Source organism: Lactuca saligna, chromosome 5 (assembly GCF_052625555.1).
Source record: "Lactuca saligna cultivar CGN05327 chromosome 5, ASM5262555v1, whole genome shotgun sequence".
NCBI lineage: Eukaryota > Viridiplantae > Streptophyta > Magnoliopsida > Asterales > Asteraceae > Lactuca > Lactuca saligna.
The window spans coordinates 2,896,631-2,916,570 of NC_136421.1; the positions used below are offsets into that span (position 1 = coordinate 2,896,631).

A 19,940-nucleotide genomic window follows, 5' to 3' on the forward strand; every position below is an offset into this window, starting at 1 on the left:
ATATACAAGTATGAATGTTAAGTATAAGTTTCCCAAAGACTTATACTCTAAGTATAAGAATCTAGTAGGTAAATTACTTGTATATTAAGTAGACCACTATACCTATCGTACTTACTCGTATGGAATTGAAATAGATTTATACGTAGCAATTTTACTAGTATAAAATTTAAATAAGATTGATACGTAGCAACTTAGTTTGTATGGAATTCCAAACATTTATACTTATACTCTAGGTTCAAAGAACGTTTAGGAATAACACTTATTTGGTAAGTAAACCATTATACCTAGGATATATATACTAAATGTTTGAGAGTCAAAATGATACTTTCAAAACTATACTTTTGAACTTGGAAAATGTATTATTTTTATATGGAGTCAAAACCTGTGAACTCACCAACTTTATATTGACGTATTTTAAATTGCATGTGTTTTCACGAAGTTGATAACTATGATACGAGAAATGACGTTACACCGCCCGGTGTTTCCGCCGACGGCCGGGGTGTGACACAAAGACACATTAATACTTATGAATTCACCAACTTTATTGTTGATACTCACTTTCAAAATAACTTGTATTCTCATGTCACCAATAGATAGATATGACGACCAGGTTTTGTGAAGACGGAGCAGTCAAGTCTCGTCTTTTATTTTGAACTTTCATTTTGTTATTTGTTCTATGAAAGAACACACTTGTAATTAAAATTATACTATTAATGCAATGGATGATGTTGTTTCTTTTTTACTACTTTGCATTGTTGTGATACATTACATGACGTCCTCCGCCCCAGAACATTTCCGCCGTTCTCGGTTTTGGGGTGTGACAGATTGGTATTAGAGCATTGTTTATAGTGAATTGAGTATATCAACGCATAAAAGATATACTAACTATAAATACAATGGGATTAAAAATAATCTGACCAAGAGTTTATACTTTTAAATAATAAAATATTTAACTAAGTATACGTGCCTGCATTCATATTAAAATCCGTGTCACAATGACAAGAACAAAAGTATTACGATTGTTGAATATCACAGGTAAGCTCGGGGATGTATGGCCAGTCCTGGGAGTGGCATAGCCTGATCAAATATGCTGGTCCGAGGAGTGATTAGCACATGCCCAAGAATGGTTGTGATGTGTCAACAAGTCTAAAAACTTACAAACACTACCACAATGAGAACATTATAACAGAACCTATGTCTAAAATACTATGGGAGTATTTTGTGTTACTATAATTACTTACATGAGAACTAAAAAGGATCTTGATTACTAAGTTGATAGTTGCTAAGTGGATACACTAAGGTTATATGTAAATAGGATGTCATAGACTTAGAATCTATGAAATTTTTGCTTTACCCCGGTTCCTTGTGAATTTTGAGTTAAGGTCACTTATTCGAAGGCCTATCCTATTTTGATTACATATAACTGGTATGCACTTTACAAATAGTGATGTAACTAATGAAGATTATCTAATAGTTATCTAGATAGTTCGTCTAATAATTATTTTCCTACCCCAATTTTCACGTAGATAACATGGTTGGACTCCATCCCCACAGCAACTTGTACCTTCCGAATGAAGGCAATGCTGGATGGTTTGGAGAAGAACCCAAGAATGATCATCCAATCCATTTGAATGATCACCATGTTGTAGACCTTTCGGATGATGATAACTCTGAATGCAAGGTTGAGAACCTACCCCCGGTAGCTCCCATTCCAAATCCTAACCCCCGTCTGGCTTTTCATGGCCCGACGCCTCCTTGGGTAGAATGCTTGGAAACATGGAGCAAAGAACAAGATCAACCTATGCCATTTAATGGAGACCGAAGCTTCTACAACGTAAACGAAGGGAGCTCAGCAGACAGAGTTCTACCAATCCTGATCCGTAGAGTTGCCCGAAACAAAATTCAGGGGCATGACGGCTCTCCAACGTATCGAAGAGGTTAATGCCAGTGCAAGAATGCATACCATCTGCACCAATCGCCTTGAACACACAACTGAGAGATTTAAGAGAAACCATGAGACCCTGCTGCAAGCACTAGCTAAAACCCGAGCTGAAGTCATAGAGCTCTGAGTACGTCAGAGGGTATACAAAAGATACATGCTGGATATGGAACATCAACTAGCCGAACTAAGGGTTGACCATAGGGGTGACCATCGTCGGTAGAAGATTCTTTACTTTCCTTCTTTTTTTTAAAGAACCGTATTCCTGTCTATGTTCTGTAAAACACTTTTCTACGTGACTACCTTGTACTGTAAGTACTTTTATTTAGGCCTTTATGTTGTCAAGGACTTTTCTACTTCGGATGTGATGTAAGACCTATAACAAGGTCAATTTTCCCCAAACTTATTACATCTTAAACATCGATGATATTGACAATCAGCTAACTTTCGTGTCACTCTTTGTTCAATTACCTTTCATCATACCTTCATTGGATTCTATCTGAAACTTGCTTTAGTCAAGTCATTGGACTATAGTAATTTAACTCCGAAATCATTTTCAAGCCCCTTTTCAAAGGTTGGATCATATTATCCACCAACCCATGGTACCCCGTGTTGGACGACAAACGTCTTGAGACCATTCTATGAACATACTCCTACTCTGTATTAAGACTGCATCATAGAGATGTAGGTCACACCTTCGTGAACATACTTCTATTCCGTACTAGGAATGCATCATAGGGATGTAGGTCAAACCTTCGAGAAAATACTCTTACTCTTTTCATGAACGATCAAAATTCATCTAGGTTCAATGGTAACATTTCTAAGTATTCCAGTAACGTTTACTGAGAAATCCAGTTCATTAAAAAGGATTCGCAAGAAGGTTATTATTATGATTTTCCTCGCTTATACATTCCCGAGTTATATATAACGAAGACATGGTAGACAATAGAATGTGAGATTTCTAATTTAGTTTCTTTTCCTCGTTGGGATGTGAAACTAGAGTAGAATCCCACATTTTATTATCCGCCCAATCTTGATTATATCATAACGTATATAAGCTAAGTTTTTATGTATAATAACTCATCTCTTAGTCAGAATCAGAATGATACAGGTTCAACCGTAATAGCTCACGAACCCCTTTTCTTTCGTGTTACAGAATCATGTCGTCATCCAGAAATAGCCCACCGAGCAACGAAACCCCTATCCTTCATATCGACGTTGCTACATTACAAGCCGCAGTAACAGCTGCTGTGACAGCTTTCCTTGCACACATCAACTCTGATAATGCAAACAAGACTGGAAAAGGTGTCGACAATTCTGATTGTAGTACCAATCTGGGAAGCCAACAAATTACAACAGTCATGGACATGCAAATCCGTAAAACCGAGAAGAGGAAATGAAATCACCAAGAACATAAGGAGCGCGAGCGATCCCAAAGACTTGCCATGCAACACCAAAAAGTGGCAACCCCTGCCATCTCAGCACCAATCAGACCATACGAGGGAAAACTTCCGAAGTGTAACAAGTGTAGCTTTCATCATAATGGGGCTTATCATGAAATGCAATGCTGCAATTGCTACAAAGTAAGGAACCATGCCCGTAACTGTGGAGCACCGGCATGACCCATTTTTCAAGTCCCTAACATCGGGATCAGCCTTGCACACGATAGTAGTGGTAAAACCGGACCCCATAAAAGGAAATTTTCAAAGTGGATGAACAAAGAAAACACCTGTGTCCACATAACTCTGACTCAACACCTCACCCCCACCACCAATACTAGTACTAGCTAGACATGTCACCGGTGCGGTAAGATAGGGCACTTCCAAAAGGATTTTCCAATAACAAAGGAATCCGGCTCAGACGGGAGGATACTAAGGATCACTGTTGCAGGAGAGACTACTCCAGACCCACGTTAATGTAATTAAGGCGTTTTATAGTAACAGACCCATAAAACATGTTTAAAACTAGTGCAACTCGAGTCTCTTCTTTTGCGAGATCCTGTTAGTTAAGGGACCCTCATGCTATGTATACTTATCTTTTGTGGTATACCTTGTTCGCAGCAGCATTCCTGTAGTTACTCTAAAGTACTGTAACTCTGTTGAAAGTTGTACTGTTGTGTTTTGTCTGTAACGCCTTTATGTCCAAATCTAGTGTCTTTACTTCCAAGTAAGTCCGACATTATCATACAACTAGAGTCAATTCAATCCGCACAATACCAGTTTCGTGTGCACATCTCTTTCTCCGAAATCACCTTTTCTAAGAGAAGCCGTCATTCCAGAACACCGAAGTACTCATTCATAGAGTACCTCATATTTCTTATCCTCTCCGAAGAAAACTCAGCAAATCTCCCTAAAGTACCACTCGTACAGTACGTCAAGTTCAATACAAAGACCCATACGGTTGATCTGTCACTGAAGAATCTATACATAGGGGTGGTATATAATCATGGTTCTACAGGTTTAGAATTGATGATTCCACTTTAACTTCTTTTCATCATTGGGATGTGAGGTTAAGGAAGAATCATTTATTCTACTACCTTTTCAATCTTAATTATATAAGACTCGTATACACGAGGCTGTGGTTGATGAACCATGTATGACTTCTAACATGAACTTCAGGACGGACACTGCCCAAGACTACGAGTGATCGCATCATCATGTGAACAAACTTAGAACCCAATACGACTCCTATAATAAGATCACCCTACAGTCTCACACCAACGGAGATACAAGAACTGTCCGGACAGCTTAACGACTACTCAGTAATAGAATGAGAAGACCATGCCCCTCACCTTCGAGAGCTCCGGTCTTATTCTTCAAGAAGACAAACTTCAGCGGGTGTGATCATACCAGCACTAATGCACTGGATCCCATCAGAACTACGCAGTTAAATGTGCTTGGGCGAGAGAAGTACTAGGATGGGTAACACCTTGGGAAGTCCTCGATGTGTAGACCTCGACAGGACTTCCATTAGAAATCATTACCTTCTGCCTCGCATAGATGAATTGGTTGACCAACCGCAAGGAACGAAGTGCATTTCAGAAATGGACCTAAGATTCGAATATCACCAGTTACGAGTCCTAGTGAAGGATATCCCGAGGATAATCTTCCAAACTCGATACGGACGCTACGAGTCCGTAGTGATACCCCTCGGATAGGACCAATACACCCGTAGTATTCATGAACTTAATGAATAGGGTACGTCATTCTTACTTAGATCAGTTCGTCATTGTCCTTGTAAATGACTTACTTATCTACTCTCGTAGTAAGAAGGAAATCATAAAGAGCATCTACAACAAACCATGGAAACATTTCGATTAGAGAAGCTTTACGCGAAGTTCTCTAAATACGAGTTTTAGAATTGAAGAGTCGAATTCCTAAGACACACTATTAGTGATGTGGGAATTCTTGTGGACGCTTCCAATAATCAAAACCGTTGAGAATTTGCCAGCACCAAAGACGCCATTGGGAATTCGCCAAATTCTAGGTCTTGCTAACCTACTGTCATAGTTCATTTAGAACTCCTCGCGGATTACGAAACCTCTTGCGAATTTGACCCAGAAAGGAGTGGCCCTTGACTGAGAAGAGAAACAAGAAAAATAAACCTTTGGAATCCCAAGTGAAAGACCAAATTCTTTTGGAAGTCTCACACTGGAAAGGTTTGATACGCTTCGGTAAGCATGGTGAGCTAAATCCAAGAGAGTTAGGACCACCGAGATTCCTACCAGAATCGGCCCTGTAACTCACAAACCTAACCTACACCGCAAACTCAATAACGTACATTTTACCCTTCACATCTTGAACTTGAAAACGTACCTTTTCGTCAGGACTCTCGTAATTCCACTCGACGAGATCGAGATCAACGAGAGCCTCGCCTTCGTGGAAGAACCGTAGTCACCATCGACCGAGGGGTCAAGCGGACGAAGCAACACCGCATCCCATTAGTGAAAGTTCACTGGGATACCAACTGAGGACCCCAATTCACTTATGAGCTTGAGAACAAATCGATTAGGAAGTATCCCTACCTCCTTGCTCGGTTATTCATGACTACTCCTTTACCTAAATTCTAATTTTGGGACAAAATTCCCTCTAACGGGGGGATGATGTGACAACAAGAAATTTATCCAGTTCAGTCTAACACTTCATTGAAAGTCAAACTCATTGCTGCTATCATTTAGCACGATTTAGCGTCTGTTTGAGCATTCCGAGTCTTGCACACTTAAGGAATAAGTATTAGTAAGTAACTGCTAAAGCCCCAACACAAAATTCATGACTTAAACTACATAAGATTGAGTTTACAGTCGTAAACATGGAGTTTATGGCCGTAAACTCATTAAGGCCGTGAACTCCCACCCATATAAGTGAGTCTTGATCATTTCTAGCCATTTCTCACATTCCGAACCCAAGAACTTCAGTTTTCTCTCAAGTATCATCGGGATCTTCATCCCCGATCTTCAAAACTCGTAAGTTTCTTGTCCTAACTAGTTGATATCTTACTTAATCTAGTGATCATACACCATTCCATCCGTGAAATCATTCCAGTTGAGTTGATCTTCAAGTTTTCTTAGTTTAACCAAGAACACACACTAGTGTTCTTGGCCAAAAACGACCATTCAAGCTCCTAGATCGTAAGTACTCTTGTTCTGACTCATTGTACACTAGGTTTAACATGTTTAGGGCTTAGGAAGCATAAGGAAACACATGATTCATGGAGTTTACGACCAAGACATGTTCTTGGGCCGTAAACTCCTTTTAAGGGTGCAAATGACACCCTAACCCCTTAGTGAGCCTTGGAACTTTGCATAGAACCTTACACCATTGAGCTACGGACTTCAATACATAAAATGGTACTTCATACCATGAGTTTACGACCATAAACTCATGGGGAAGTGGTCTCCAGGCCGTAAACACCATATAAGGCCATTCTTGGACCTTAAACCCACCCAACCTCTTGGTTAAGCCTTGGAACACTTAACCACTTAATTCATAATAGTTTTAAGCCTCATTTGGTGACCCAATTGAGATTTTACGGCCAGGAGTAAGCTCCCCTGGGCCATAAACTCCAAAAGTATGGTCCATTGACCATAAAATCCCTTATAAGGCCTTGCACTCCTTTGTTGCAACCCAATGGCCTCCTAACACTTTGATCAAAGTGCTTTCCTCACATTAGGATGTTTATACATGTCTAATTAGTGTTATAATCACTAATTTTATATATACATATGTCTTCATATGTTATTAGGATCATTGCGTGTGTTTAAGTCTTCACTTGACACTGAACACTTGTCCGTCACTTCCATCTGATCCACTCATTGCAGGTGAGTTCATACCCCTTAATTAACTTTTTAAATGTTTTGTAAATGTTTATATATGATTTACGGGGGATAATACAAGTTGAATCATGCTAGTTATTATGTCAATCACATGTGATTAATAACTAGCATGCAAATGGATTTACTATACGTTCACTGTTTTACCAAACAGATTTCTTCAAATGACTTTCATAAACGTTTTTACATGTTAAAACTCTTTATCAAACTGATTTACATACTGTATGTTTCCTTTCAAACTCTGTTACTAATGTGTTTCAAACAAAGGTCTTCCTTATACTTAAACTGTCTTATCAAACAAAATACTTTCAAATCGTTTTATAAACTGACATCAAGTCATCATTTCTTAGTATTAAACTTTTCAAAGGTTTTACAAAACTTCTTTTATACTTTTATATTGTCAAATGCATCCCTAGATATGTATAGTTATATAAGTAATGTTTAAAGGAATTAGGACGGCTAGCTCGCTTTATTTCCTTTTCCTCGTTGGGATGTGGCCTTAGGGCATCGATTACCCGTCCGAATGTCGTCTATATAGCAGTTATATATCATGTATACATATATAGATATAAAAGTTCCAGTAGTCAGTTCAATACCTTTGGGTAGCAAAGGTATACCTTCGGTTATACATGTACATTATTAGTAACTATAATAGGTATAGCTAGGAGATATTACTTACTATTCCAAGTACAAGGAATCACACAAGAGTCAGTTCATTCAAGAGTCTATACTAATACATTACATGTTACATGAATACGTTTACATAGATACGCTTACATGAATACGTTTACAATACACGATAACTGAACAAACATAATAAGGTGCTATAGCATGGAACAATTACAGGATCTGACTATACCAATGAATCACTAATGCATTGTGATAGTTCCATTGGGTATACATGATCATAATAATGTGGATGTTCACGGCTTGCAATCATGCAGGGGTCGCGTTAGGTTCCCAGAATCTCTTGAGAGGGGAGCGTTTAGTATGAGATCTGGCCATCACATTATGCCTTAATAGTCAATTATGGAAATTAATACAAAAGTAGTCACTTATTACAAATACTACAGTACTTACACTGTATATACGACATTACAAAAGGATAAAACTCCAGTTAATATATTATTAATACCTTTACCATGTGTCATATTCACATAATCGATGAGGTAGATTAGATTTGAATAATAATAGTCGTACAGTCGGGTCTTGGTAGAAGGCTACTTTCAAAACAGTCGGGTCATGGTAGAAGGCTACTTTCAAAACAGTTGGGTCTTGGTAGAAGGCTACTTTCAAAACAGTTAGGTCTTGGTAGAAGACTACTTTTTATACTAGTAGGAAATATGGGATTTTCTAGGTTTTTCAAACGTTTACAATTACTTACAAACATTTTCATACTTATACAAACTATTTTCCAAATGTTTACAAATCTTTATTTTACACTTTTACAAATCAAAGACACATTAATACTTATGAATTCACCGGCTTTATTGCTGATACTCGGTTTCAAAATAACTTGTATTCTCAGGTCACTAATAGACAGTTACGACGACCAGGTTTTGTGAAGAAGGAGTAGTCAAGTCTCCTCTTTTAGTTTGAACTTTCATTTTGTTATTTATTCTATGAAAGAACACACTTGTAATTAAAATTATACTATGAATGCAATGGATGATGTTGTTGCTTGTTTACTACTTTGCATTGTTGTGATACATTACATGACGTCCTCCGCCTGAGAACGTTTCCGCTGTTCTCGGTTTTGGGGTGTGACAGCAGTCCAAGAAACAAACATGTGTATCCTTGTCTACAGTTGAAGCTGAGTATATCGCTGCTGCATCTTATGCCTCATAGGTCATTTGGATTCAAAGTCAATTAAGAGAATACGGCTTGAACATGAAACAAATCCCTCTATAATGTGATTCCGAAAGTGATATTCACATTTGCCATAATCTAGTGCAACACTCAAAGACAAAACACATCGCGTTGAGGTACCACTTCATCAAGGATCATGTAGAAGATGACAATGTTGAAATACACATCATACAATCCGCTGATCGACTAGCTAATATATTAACGAAAGCCTTGCTTGAAGCATCATTTAATAGAATACTCCAAGTCTTAGGAATGATGGAAGCTGAATCTGTTCCGAAACCACCTTTGCTTTCATGAGAATCACCTTCATTTTCTCCTTGTAAGTACTTGTAAAGCGAAATAAGGCGAACGCTCGCTCTATTTCATTTCTGATTATCTCGGAGCACGAAATGGACCGAACTCTCGCTCCAATTCGTTTCACTCATTCTCTATAAGTGAACTCTCGATTGTTTAATCAACTTTCTCGTTGGTTTGGAACTCGTGTATCCTTTTATACATTATGTATAATTTTTAAGAATATTTTCCGTTTTTGTTTTTATTTCTTTTTCAGAGAAACCAAAATCCAAAAATATTTTATTTTTCTCTTTTTGACAATTCTTTTTCAGAAAATTAAAAATAATACTTTCTTTTGTGTTTAGTTTTATTTCTTTTCTTTTTCACAAAAATTTAAAATACCAAAAATAGATAATAGTGAAATTCGTGACCACACATATCCAGAGTTACTCTAATTCGCTTGATGGGGCATGTATAAACTTCTTTATGTATGTATTATCTAACTGTCCCTAGAAGCATGTTGATGTATGTTGTCCAAAGCCTCACTCGACTCTATGTTAAGCCTTAATGAATCGAATCTACGATTCGTTTCTTCTTAATTAGGCTGCTAAATTCACATTAGTCACGAGCTACCTTACTCTACTCACAATGAGTTGAGAGTTATCTGCTTAGTCACTCTAACACAACAGAGGTACATTCGCTTTCTCTGGAACCACCTCCCAGTTTCTCCATTAATTTCATTTTCATCAAGTAACACTTGAGACTCTCAGCATTTACGACTGAGGATTATGGTTACACAGCATCTGTGTTGATGATCTTAGTTTCGTTTCACCACGTACTAAGTGATACCCAAAATTTAACACCATAACGAATTGACAGTGAACCATTGAAAGTTCTAGCTTTTCACCCACGAATTAACGAAAGCCATTTTCATAGTTTGTACCACGAAATCTCTTTTATTTTTTGTGAGATCTTTATGGAATGTTCTGAAACTAAGACATTTCTACCCAAAGATCTAGTTTCGTTTTTGTTTTTGAGATTTCTATTATATTCATCGTTACTGCCAAATATCCCAACCTACTTGATGTTTAAGGTTATACTTGCCACACAAGTACTTCACCCAACTTTCAAACTTATGTCAAGTTTCGTAGTTTGATTGAAGCGAAAGCCACCTTTACAGCCGAAATTAAAAGATTCATTTTAATGTTTCTTAACAAACAATTGATTGTACTTCAACGGGAAACCACACAAGCACTTCTTAGTCTCTCTTGACTTTGAAGGAAGCAATTCGTGCCTGGGATCTACAGTTTCATGTCTCTAATGACATCACTTAAATCCCACAAATATAACTTGTTTAATTTCTTTTTCTTTGGCACACTCTTGCACGAAAATCTCTTGATTTTCCAAAAGTCTTGTTCGTGGCACTTATGGCATTTTTAGTTTCACAGATATATTGATGTTCGCTTCAACAATTTATATTCAAGCCAAAGAGTATATGGTGACTGTGACATCCCCATTTTCACAGCCACAAAAGACCGATTTTTTTATGCTTTATGAAAATCAAAGTACATCTTTTAATAAAAATTTTGCGGAATTTATTCCCAGAAAAACACGATAAATACGTTATCAAAGAATTTCCGAAGAAACATATTTTATTCATTTTAAAACATTTGGGATGTCATTGTCAATACAAAAACATAAGCATAAACAGAACTTACATTCATTTACACTAGTGATCTATATCTCCTAAATCTCTCAGTGTAATTTCACTTCATATCGACACCTCTGATATAAATAAACTAAGTGGGTCAGGTTGGGAAACATGGTGAGTACATAGGGTTTTCAAACCACAATAATATAATTATTATGTTTAAACAATCAAACAATCAACCCAATTACCCATCCCCATTATCTTCTTTAGTCTTCAGGATCTACCCTAAGAATCATCTATTCCTCAATCATTCATTCCTAAGGATCATCCTAAGGAATCGGCACGAAGCCCATCGTTGCCACAGTTAACACAATAGGCACAAAGTCTACATAGTCGCCAGGGGTAAGGCATCAAGTCTACATGATTGTCAAGGTTTACACAACGGGCACTAAGTCTACATAGTCTCCAGGGTTTAGGCATCAAGTCTGCATGATCGCCAAGGTTTAGGCACCAAGTCTGCATGGTTGCCAAGGTTTAGAGTACACCGGGTGAACACATCGTTCACAACACCTACACGTTGCGAGCCTGCTAGTGTTCCACTGGACTATCTAGAATAGTCCGTGGTTGTCATCCATACTCTGCTGAATGATGGGGCCATCGTTTGGGAAAAGGCTTCTCACATCCTCCACCTCTCACCCTCACCTCGTGGTCTATAACACCTCTCAATTCGTCATCAAACTCATATTCCATCTATTACATCTACCAATGTTTTACCCCAACATTATCGTAGATATAAAATACATATACGGTTTAAATCATTTAAAACATGTATAAAATCGTTCATCCAGCATAGACAACAAGTATTCAGATAATATGCACACATAACACGTAATTTATATAAAATACTTCATGTCTATGTGTAAGATGAAAGTAACTATGCACTCACCACACGTAATTTATATTAAATACTTCATATCTATGTGTAAGATGAAAGGGACCATGCACTCACCTGAGAAGGTGGTGACTCGGTACTCGGACAGTGCTTCGTTTACTTTAAAATAATTTCCTTTGACGAAACCTAGTATTATTACCACTAGATTTTAGTCTAATATTTACCGTGACTAATTATTAGTCTTATTATTATTATTATTATTATTATTATTATTATTATTATTATTATTATTATTATTATTATATAAGCGTTTAAATAATACTTTCCAACCACTATGTACAGACAATGACCAGACATAAAACACCAGAGGGCAGGACCATTTTGGCGTATAGCACTTCTAAAATCCAACAACCCTATGCGATCCTTTAAACCAGATTCCCAATACCAAGAGTAGTTAAAAGGATATTATAACGACACTTATATAAGTCATGATAATTGCTCAAATATTTATTATAAGTTCATAATAACAATATTAATTTTAAATATAAGCTATATTAAAATAGGGTAAGCATAAATTACTTACAAGGAGATTTTAGCTAGGACTCTGCAGGGGCAGAACTTCGTCGCTGAATCTTTCTAAGAAAGATTTGTGCAGCGCTTCAGCGCTCACCTTAATATACTAAAACTAAAGAAAAAGATGTTGAATCACGAGGGACTGAAATGCTCGGGGGATAAGAAGAGAAAGACTCTTGAATCAAGAGAATGATGCAAGAAATATGAGAGCTAGAGACCCTTATTTATAGTAATTGAATTTTCAAAAACTACCCTCCATAATTACTTAATGACCTTATAGTTATATAAACAACTAAACAAACACTCCTTTATAATACCATTTTAAATAGATTTAACGATATTTGTACTAAACTAATGTTGAAAGAACTCAACATTAGTCTTATAATGACCGCATTGTCGATACCTTTATAATGATATATACATATGTATATATATGTGTGTGTGTATATATGATTTATAGTTTATTTTAATACGTAAATATGCTATTATAATTTGTAACTCGTTCATACGAACTCTGTTTTTGATGTTATTTATATCCACACGTAGGTGGAGACGTACTCTACAACTTTCGTTTAGACTCTGTCGGCTAATTTTGAATTTATTTTTAAAGTTATATTTTTAACAGGCCGGGACAGGATTGGTCCGTTAAAATCTCATAACTTCTTCATCCGATGTCCATTTTTGTCTGTCTTTTTATCGTTATGCTACTAATAATGAGATCTTCGATTCTCATTTAGGTTGTGTCAGCTAAAAACCGCTCGATCTAATACTCGAACTTCGGGCTGTACACCGCTAAGCCGAAACTTCGAAAAATCATAACTTCCTCATACGAAGTTAGATTTGGGCGTTCTTTTTATGGACGTTCTCAGGTTAACATATTCTACAACTTTCATTTAAATTACTAAGGCTAAAAGTCTCTCTATCATAAATTCACTATTTACGTCTTCATGGTGCCGTGTCGGTTCCGTCGCTAAACTTCGACGGGTCATAACTTCTTCGTTTATAACTCGGATTTCAGCACTATTTATATGTATGGAACCCTTGATACATATTCTACAACTTTTTTAAGATTATTTATTCTAAATAATCTTTTGTCAAAAAGTCGTTTTCGACCCCTATTATCTCTATATTGACTAGCCCGGATCTACGGGCGTTACAGTGACCTATTATGAAGATTAGGAATTGAAATGTTGGGATCAAGTTAATGCTGACAAGGCAACATTGAGGATAAGAATTCAAACCAAAAGGCGTGTGAAATTTGAAACGTCCCTTATCATCACGCCGTTTGACAACTTTTTAGGAGGAACAGTTGTCAATTGCGCTTTTTCAGGCGCTGTTTTAGAGAAGGTCACGCAATCGTCATCATGATTTTTCTATCTCCTGGGTAATCTTATAAAGGGTTTTCATGCAGCCCTTATTCTTTTTTACCGCTCACAAAAACTCTCAAGCACTCAAAAGGTGATTACTTTCTTCCTATTCATCTTCTCCAAGCTCTTGCAACAATGGCCGACTCTTCATCTGTTCAAGAACAAACCGTTCAATCCTCTTTTCTCACTATCAAGCCAAATCAAAATCTGATCTTGGATTTAGCACCATTAAAATACGATTCCTACTTGGTGCCTATCATGGAATGTCTCAAATACTCACCTCTTGTTACTACCCTAACCAAGGTTGAGTTAGTTCCAATGTCGCTATTGTCAATGACTTATTCATCTGTAATATACCTGGAGGATGAGGAAAAGATCATCTTTGAGATCTTAGACAAGAAATCTTCGATTACAAAGGTTCGGTTCTGCTCTATTCTAGGGCTAACCTACAATGAATCCATGGTAAATCTAGAGTCCATCTCCACTGCTCAAATCTTCGAGATGTTTTATCACATGGGGTATACTGAAATTCTCACCACAATTAATTAGTTCAAGAAATCCTCTCTCCCACCTCAATGGAATGGGTTGTTCACTCTACTTTTCAACGCTTTTTCTAAGAGAGTTGTTGGGTTGGACTATGCCAACAAACTGTTTATAACAATCCTTTACGGTCTCTACCATGGGTTTAATCGTCATCATGGCTCGGTGTTGTGGGTTCAGTTGGTGCAGAGCATAAATTCCTCTTCCCGACACATCGAAATTTCTTGTGGTCGTTTTTGGACCATAGTGGTGCACAAGTATCTTTAGAAGCCTAATGTTCAAATCATGACTGATTTGTTGATTGCTTCGATCGCAACATTCCACACGTCGAATATTATCATTTTAGATAACTCTAAAGTTTCCTTCATCAGATTAATTCATGAGTCCATGTATCGAGGTGTGTCTGGGGCGAGTAAAATTTTGAAGTCCTACAAGACGAAACCAACTTCGGGTCCAAAAGTGATAACTCCTAAAATGCGAAAGTCATTGGACGAAGCTGATATACAATAAAAAGGAGGTAAGAAGGGAGATAAAACGAAAAAGGGAAAAGAAGGTCCATCTTCTCAAGTCCTTACTCCTAAGAAGCAAAAGGTTCCAGTTGTTGACCCTTTGGCTCCCAAGAAGTGAAAGCTCAAGAAGATGACTATGCCCCAACCTTCTTCCCCAAGAGACAGTGACTAAATTCCTACTGATACAGAGGTTGTTGAGAAAAGAGAAAGTGAGGACTTCCAATCTGATGATTCGCTCCATGGTCATTCACCTCCACCGTCACCGAACCAAGAGGTAAATCTTGATGACAAAATTCCCTCTCCAACTCCTTCTCATATTCATACAACTATTCATGTTACTATTGCTCCATGTCCACCTCCAGTTTCTACCCAACCACTCACTTCTACTTCATAGCAAAACCCAATTTTTTATGAAACACTACTACCACCACCACAGCCGAACCTACTGTTGATTTCAACGCATTTGATATGGGGGAAAAGACATCAGGTTTTACCATTACTAGAACAAATCCTATTTCTCCTCAACATCATGGTTCAAAGGAATTTCTTCGGGCAAAGGGATTTGATTTTGACAGCTTTCATTACATTCTTTTCTCAATTTAAGAAGAGAGTGATGATGATGCCCCTATTACTCAGAAGGATCTGAAATCCCTAAATGCGAAACTGGATTCTATCCTTGCTTCTTCCAATTCTTCCATCCAAGCTTACTCTAAAGCCGCTATCAAGGGTATGTTCGATACTTTGGTTAAGGACATGCTGCAAATCTTGATAAAGCCAACAAAGCAATTGACGATTCTGCTCGATCTTTTTTGCAAGCAACCGAAAAAGTCTATAAACTAATCTCTGACATGAAAACATTTATAACAGAGATCAACAAAGCAGCAGAGTCTAATGCCTCAACTATGAATGATGCAATCGTCAACTTGAATGCTTCGCTACATAAAGAAAGATAGTCTCTCGCGAAGCTTCGTGCCAATATTTCTGCCAAGAACTTTGCCTTTCAAACCTCCATATCTTCCAAACTTTCCAAGCTTCAATAAGACTTAGCTATTGAAAGCAAGATGATAGACGAACTTGCTCTTCGCACTACTCAACTGAAGACTCAGACTGTTAAGATGAAACAAGCGAAGAAAGAGATCGATGAGTTCAAATTTGAATGAATCGTGCCACAAAGTTGTGAGTGATGTCAACGCTTTGCTTTCCAACCTCCTCGAAGCACATGATCTGATCTTGACCATTACCATTCGTCGGCACCTGGCTGACAAGCTTCGCCCTGCCATTGCTCTGTTGAAAAGGCTTGAGGGTGTTCTAGAGGCCCCTATCCCTCCAGAACAAGGGGGAGACAGAAAAGATGCTAAGGCAGGGGAGAAATCAAAGACTGATGAACTGAAGGTTAATTTAGCTTTGGGTTCTAAAGGGAAGAAATCAATTGGTGGTGATGATGGTGAAGATGAAGAGACTGATGAAGATCAATTAAAAAGGAAAGCTCATGATCAAGAATTAAATGAAAATGCTCGTACAGCGAGGGAAGCTGAAGCGAAAGAATGAAAGGAAAAGGAAGCTTACGACAAATTTGGAATGCAGAAATCTGCTATTCCGTGTATGGATGTTAGAATTGTTGATGCACGAACCAGTTGATCTTACCAATGTCCATTGGTTGGTATCGGTTGCTTCTTTTGATCTGGGCAATAGGAAAGACTCTCAGTTTGATATGCTGATTACAAGAAAAGCTTTCGCGTTTCACTGTTTTGATGCAATAACCGAAGTTCCCTCTCTAGATACCAAAGTTGATAAAGCCCTTCTTGATTTTTATCTTGCTTTCAGTAAACCTCAATACTTAACCTGGAGTTCTCAGAAAGTCACAACAGTCAAAGTCATCGGACCCATTACTGCTTGAGGTTTTATGAACGTCCAATTCAAAGTAACACGGGGCTCAGGAAATTCTTTGCATGAATTCACACTTATAGATCTGCCGAATCTCAACCCTCATGAGTGGATTTTATTGCTCAATTTTCTACTAATCGAAGAACATAAATATGAACCCATTCTTGCTCATCTAAAGGGAATGTTGGTTTCATACATTTATGAAGTAGCGAAACTCGATATTGAAATTGCCAAAATTTTCAAGTAAAAGCCTATAGTTAATCCAATTGGCAAAGCTAGCAATATGAGCGAAATGAGTATGGGAAAGACTGACACTAGTCAATTAGCAGTGATGTTTCAGCAAGGGACTGGAGTTCCAGGAACTTTTCAGAAATGTCTTTTCGCATTACCTGACAAGCATCTATTCTTCACGACTTGCCTAATACATATTTTGGAGATTGTCAACAAGTGTACCCTAAATGATGCAGTTGCTAAGAAGAACTTTAATAATATGATTCAGTGGTATATCTTGTTTCGCAGGACTTTACTTGTTGTGATTTCCAAACTCTTCAAGACAATTAAGAAGACGTAGTAGTAAAGCATCTCTCGCCTTAATTGACGCAACAGGGGAGATTGTTAGGTATATTGGATTGTGTCATTGGGCTATTTTGTATATGTCCATTATGTAAACGGTTTGGGTCTGTCCAACCATATTTAATATTAGGGTTAGAGTATAAATGGTGCATGCATGCATCTTATTTTAGACACGGTTGATTAATCTTTTCTGTAACCCTAGCACGCCTCTACAATAGCAATTATTTATAGAGTTCTGCTGACGTTGTGTCTTTTAATCATTTGACACCAGTAGATCCATCTTATGTTCCTGTTTTCATATCGTACTAATATTTACTTGTTAGAATCTAATCGATCTAAGAGGATTTTATTCCTAACACAACCCTTCTATTGGGTTGTGGTAGTGGAAAATTCAATGAAGAGATAGTGGGTTGTGGGTGAGGAGATACATATATGTGGGGTCTATTAAGTAGTTTATATATATAAAAAAAATAGACAAAATTGAAAAAATGGTCCCTATGGTATGCATTTTTTTGGGGTTTTGGTCCAAACCACGAGTTTTTTGGATTGGTGGTCCTTTTGAGCTAGTTTGCTTGTAATTTTGGTCCCTCGGAAAACTGAAAAGACTAAAATGCCCTTTTTGATATATATATTTTTTATATTTTTTATATTTAATTTAAAGGAAAAAGAAAATAAATAACTAATTTGGGCCCACTTCTCTCTCTCTCTCTCTCTCTCTCTTTCTCCTTGATTCCCTCACCCAAACACCCCATTTTGCTATTGTTGCTTCCCCTCTATGGGTGTGCCACCAGAACAAAAAGAAGAACCACGAGGAAGTTGCTGAAGCAACCTCCCTAACCACATCAGACGACGGTATTGCCTCCTCTTCCACTCCGTTGCAAATCGCCACCATAATACAAACTGCCACCACTTTTGTAGCTCCCTTCCTTCCTCATTTTCTTTCATGTTGATTAATCACCCTATGATCACTTCGAGTACTACCCCACATCCACATCCGACAACAAAAAAGGAATGTAACAGAGAAGAGCACCGGAGCAGCCTTATTGCAACCACCATCTTCCGCCCATCACCACCATCATTGCCATGTTCCAGCCATCACCTTCAATTGTTCAACTAAACAACGAAGGTGAAGAACCCCCTACTTCATCACTTGTGTTACAGGACAAAAACAACCCCTCTCACCATTAATGGCGGCAAAAGCGATCGCCGTTTCTTCTACTCCTCTTCCTTGCATATGAAGTCGCCGGCGATGAGTTGAATGAGACTAAGAAGATCATTGGACTTGAAATTTCTTCCTTAAACCACTGCCTAGTCACCACATTGAAACTGTTTTGCTCCTTTGATATATGGCTGCCGATTGGAGATTAAACCATAGGGGTGGCCGGAGATCGGCTTCCCTCCTAGAGATCTGTAAGCCTTTAGCGAACCACCCGCTCCCACCTTCGCCGCTGCCATTATGAGGACTCCAACCATCTCCAGCCACTGATTTCGATCACCACCAACTCCTCCTTCCTCCCTTATGTCATTCCTGTTGAGTGTAAGTCGAAAACGAAGCAACAAAAAGGGTCGGTATTTGAAGAGATGAGTATAAAGGTGGAGAGAGAGAGAGATAAGTGGGCCCACTTTTATATTTATTAATAATAACAATTTTAAAAAGTAAAATAAAAATTAAAACTAAATTCATTAAGGGTATAATAATCATTTTAGTTTGGACAAGGACTACAACTGCAAGCAAACTAGCTCAAAAAGACCATCAATCCAAAAAACTCGTGTTTTGGACCAAAACCCCAAGAAATGCATACCACAGGACCATTTTTGCAATTTTGTCTAAAAAATAAATAGATAAATAAGAAAATTAACAAAAAAATAAATTAAAAATGACACAATAAGATAGGGACCAAACACACAACAAAAATAAACAGTAGGGATCATCCAAGTTAAAAAAATATGTTAGGGATCAAACGCACAAATTACCCAAACCACATGGACCATTCGTATAATTTACCATTACATTTTCAGTTTGTTCACATTTGGGTAACTATCTTTTTTTTGTACACATCTAGGTAACGAACTTTTTAGATGTTTTCACATATGACCATTATGACCGGATGTAATAAAAGTTTGTTACCTAGATGTGTAATAAAAGATAGTTACACAGACGTGAAAAACCGAAAAGTTAATTACCTTAATAAGTCTATTTCCCCATTATTATATATATATATATATATATATATATATATATATATATATATATATATATATATATATATATATATAAACACATACACGCACTAAAGGACACCCTTTAGTAACAGTAAAGTTCTTAAAATTTTGGCAAAAGTGGTCCCCTATTTATGGGTGTGGGTACAATTACATCTCCTTTGTTCTTGGTTTTTGTAGGGGTCATTTTATGTCATTATGTATATTCTTTGTGGACATGTGTTCTTTTGTTAAAATGAAAAATGTTAAGGGGTTGATTAGAGGTGACTATATATGAATTTGCAACCACAAGATAGGATATGATCGAGGCAAGTTGTGAGC

At 37.4% G+C, this 19,940-nt stretch overlaps 1 pseudogene; it reads left to right on the forward strand.

Annotated features, from left to right (window-relative positions):
- The first annotated feature begins 4,774 nt into the window (after nucleotides 1-4,774).
- LOC144999322 (5S ribosomal RNA) lies at nucleotides 4,775-4,893 on the forward strand (annotated as a pseudogene).
- Nucleotides 4,894-19,940: the final 15,047 nt, after the last annotated feature.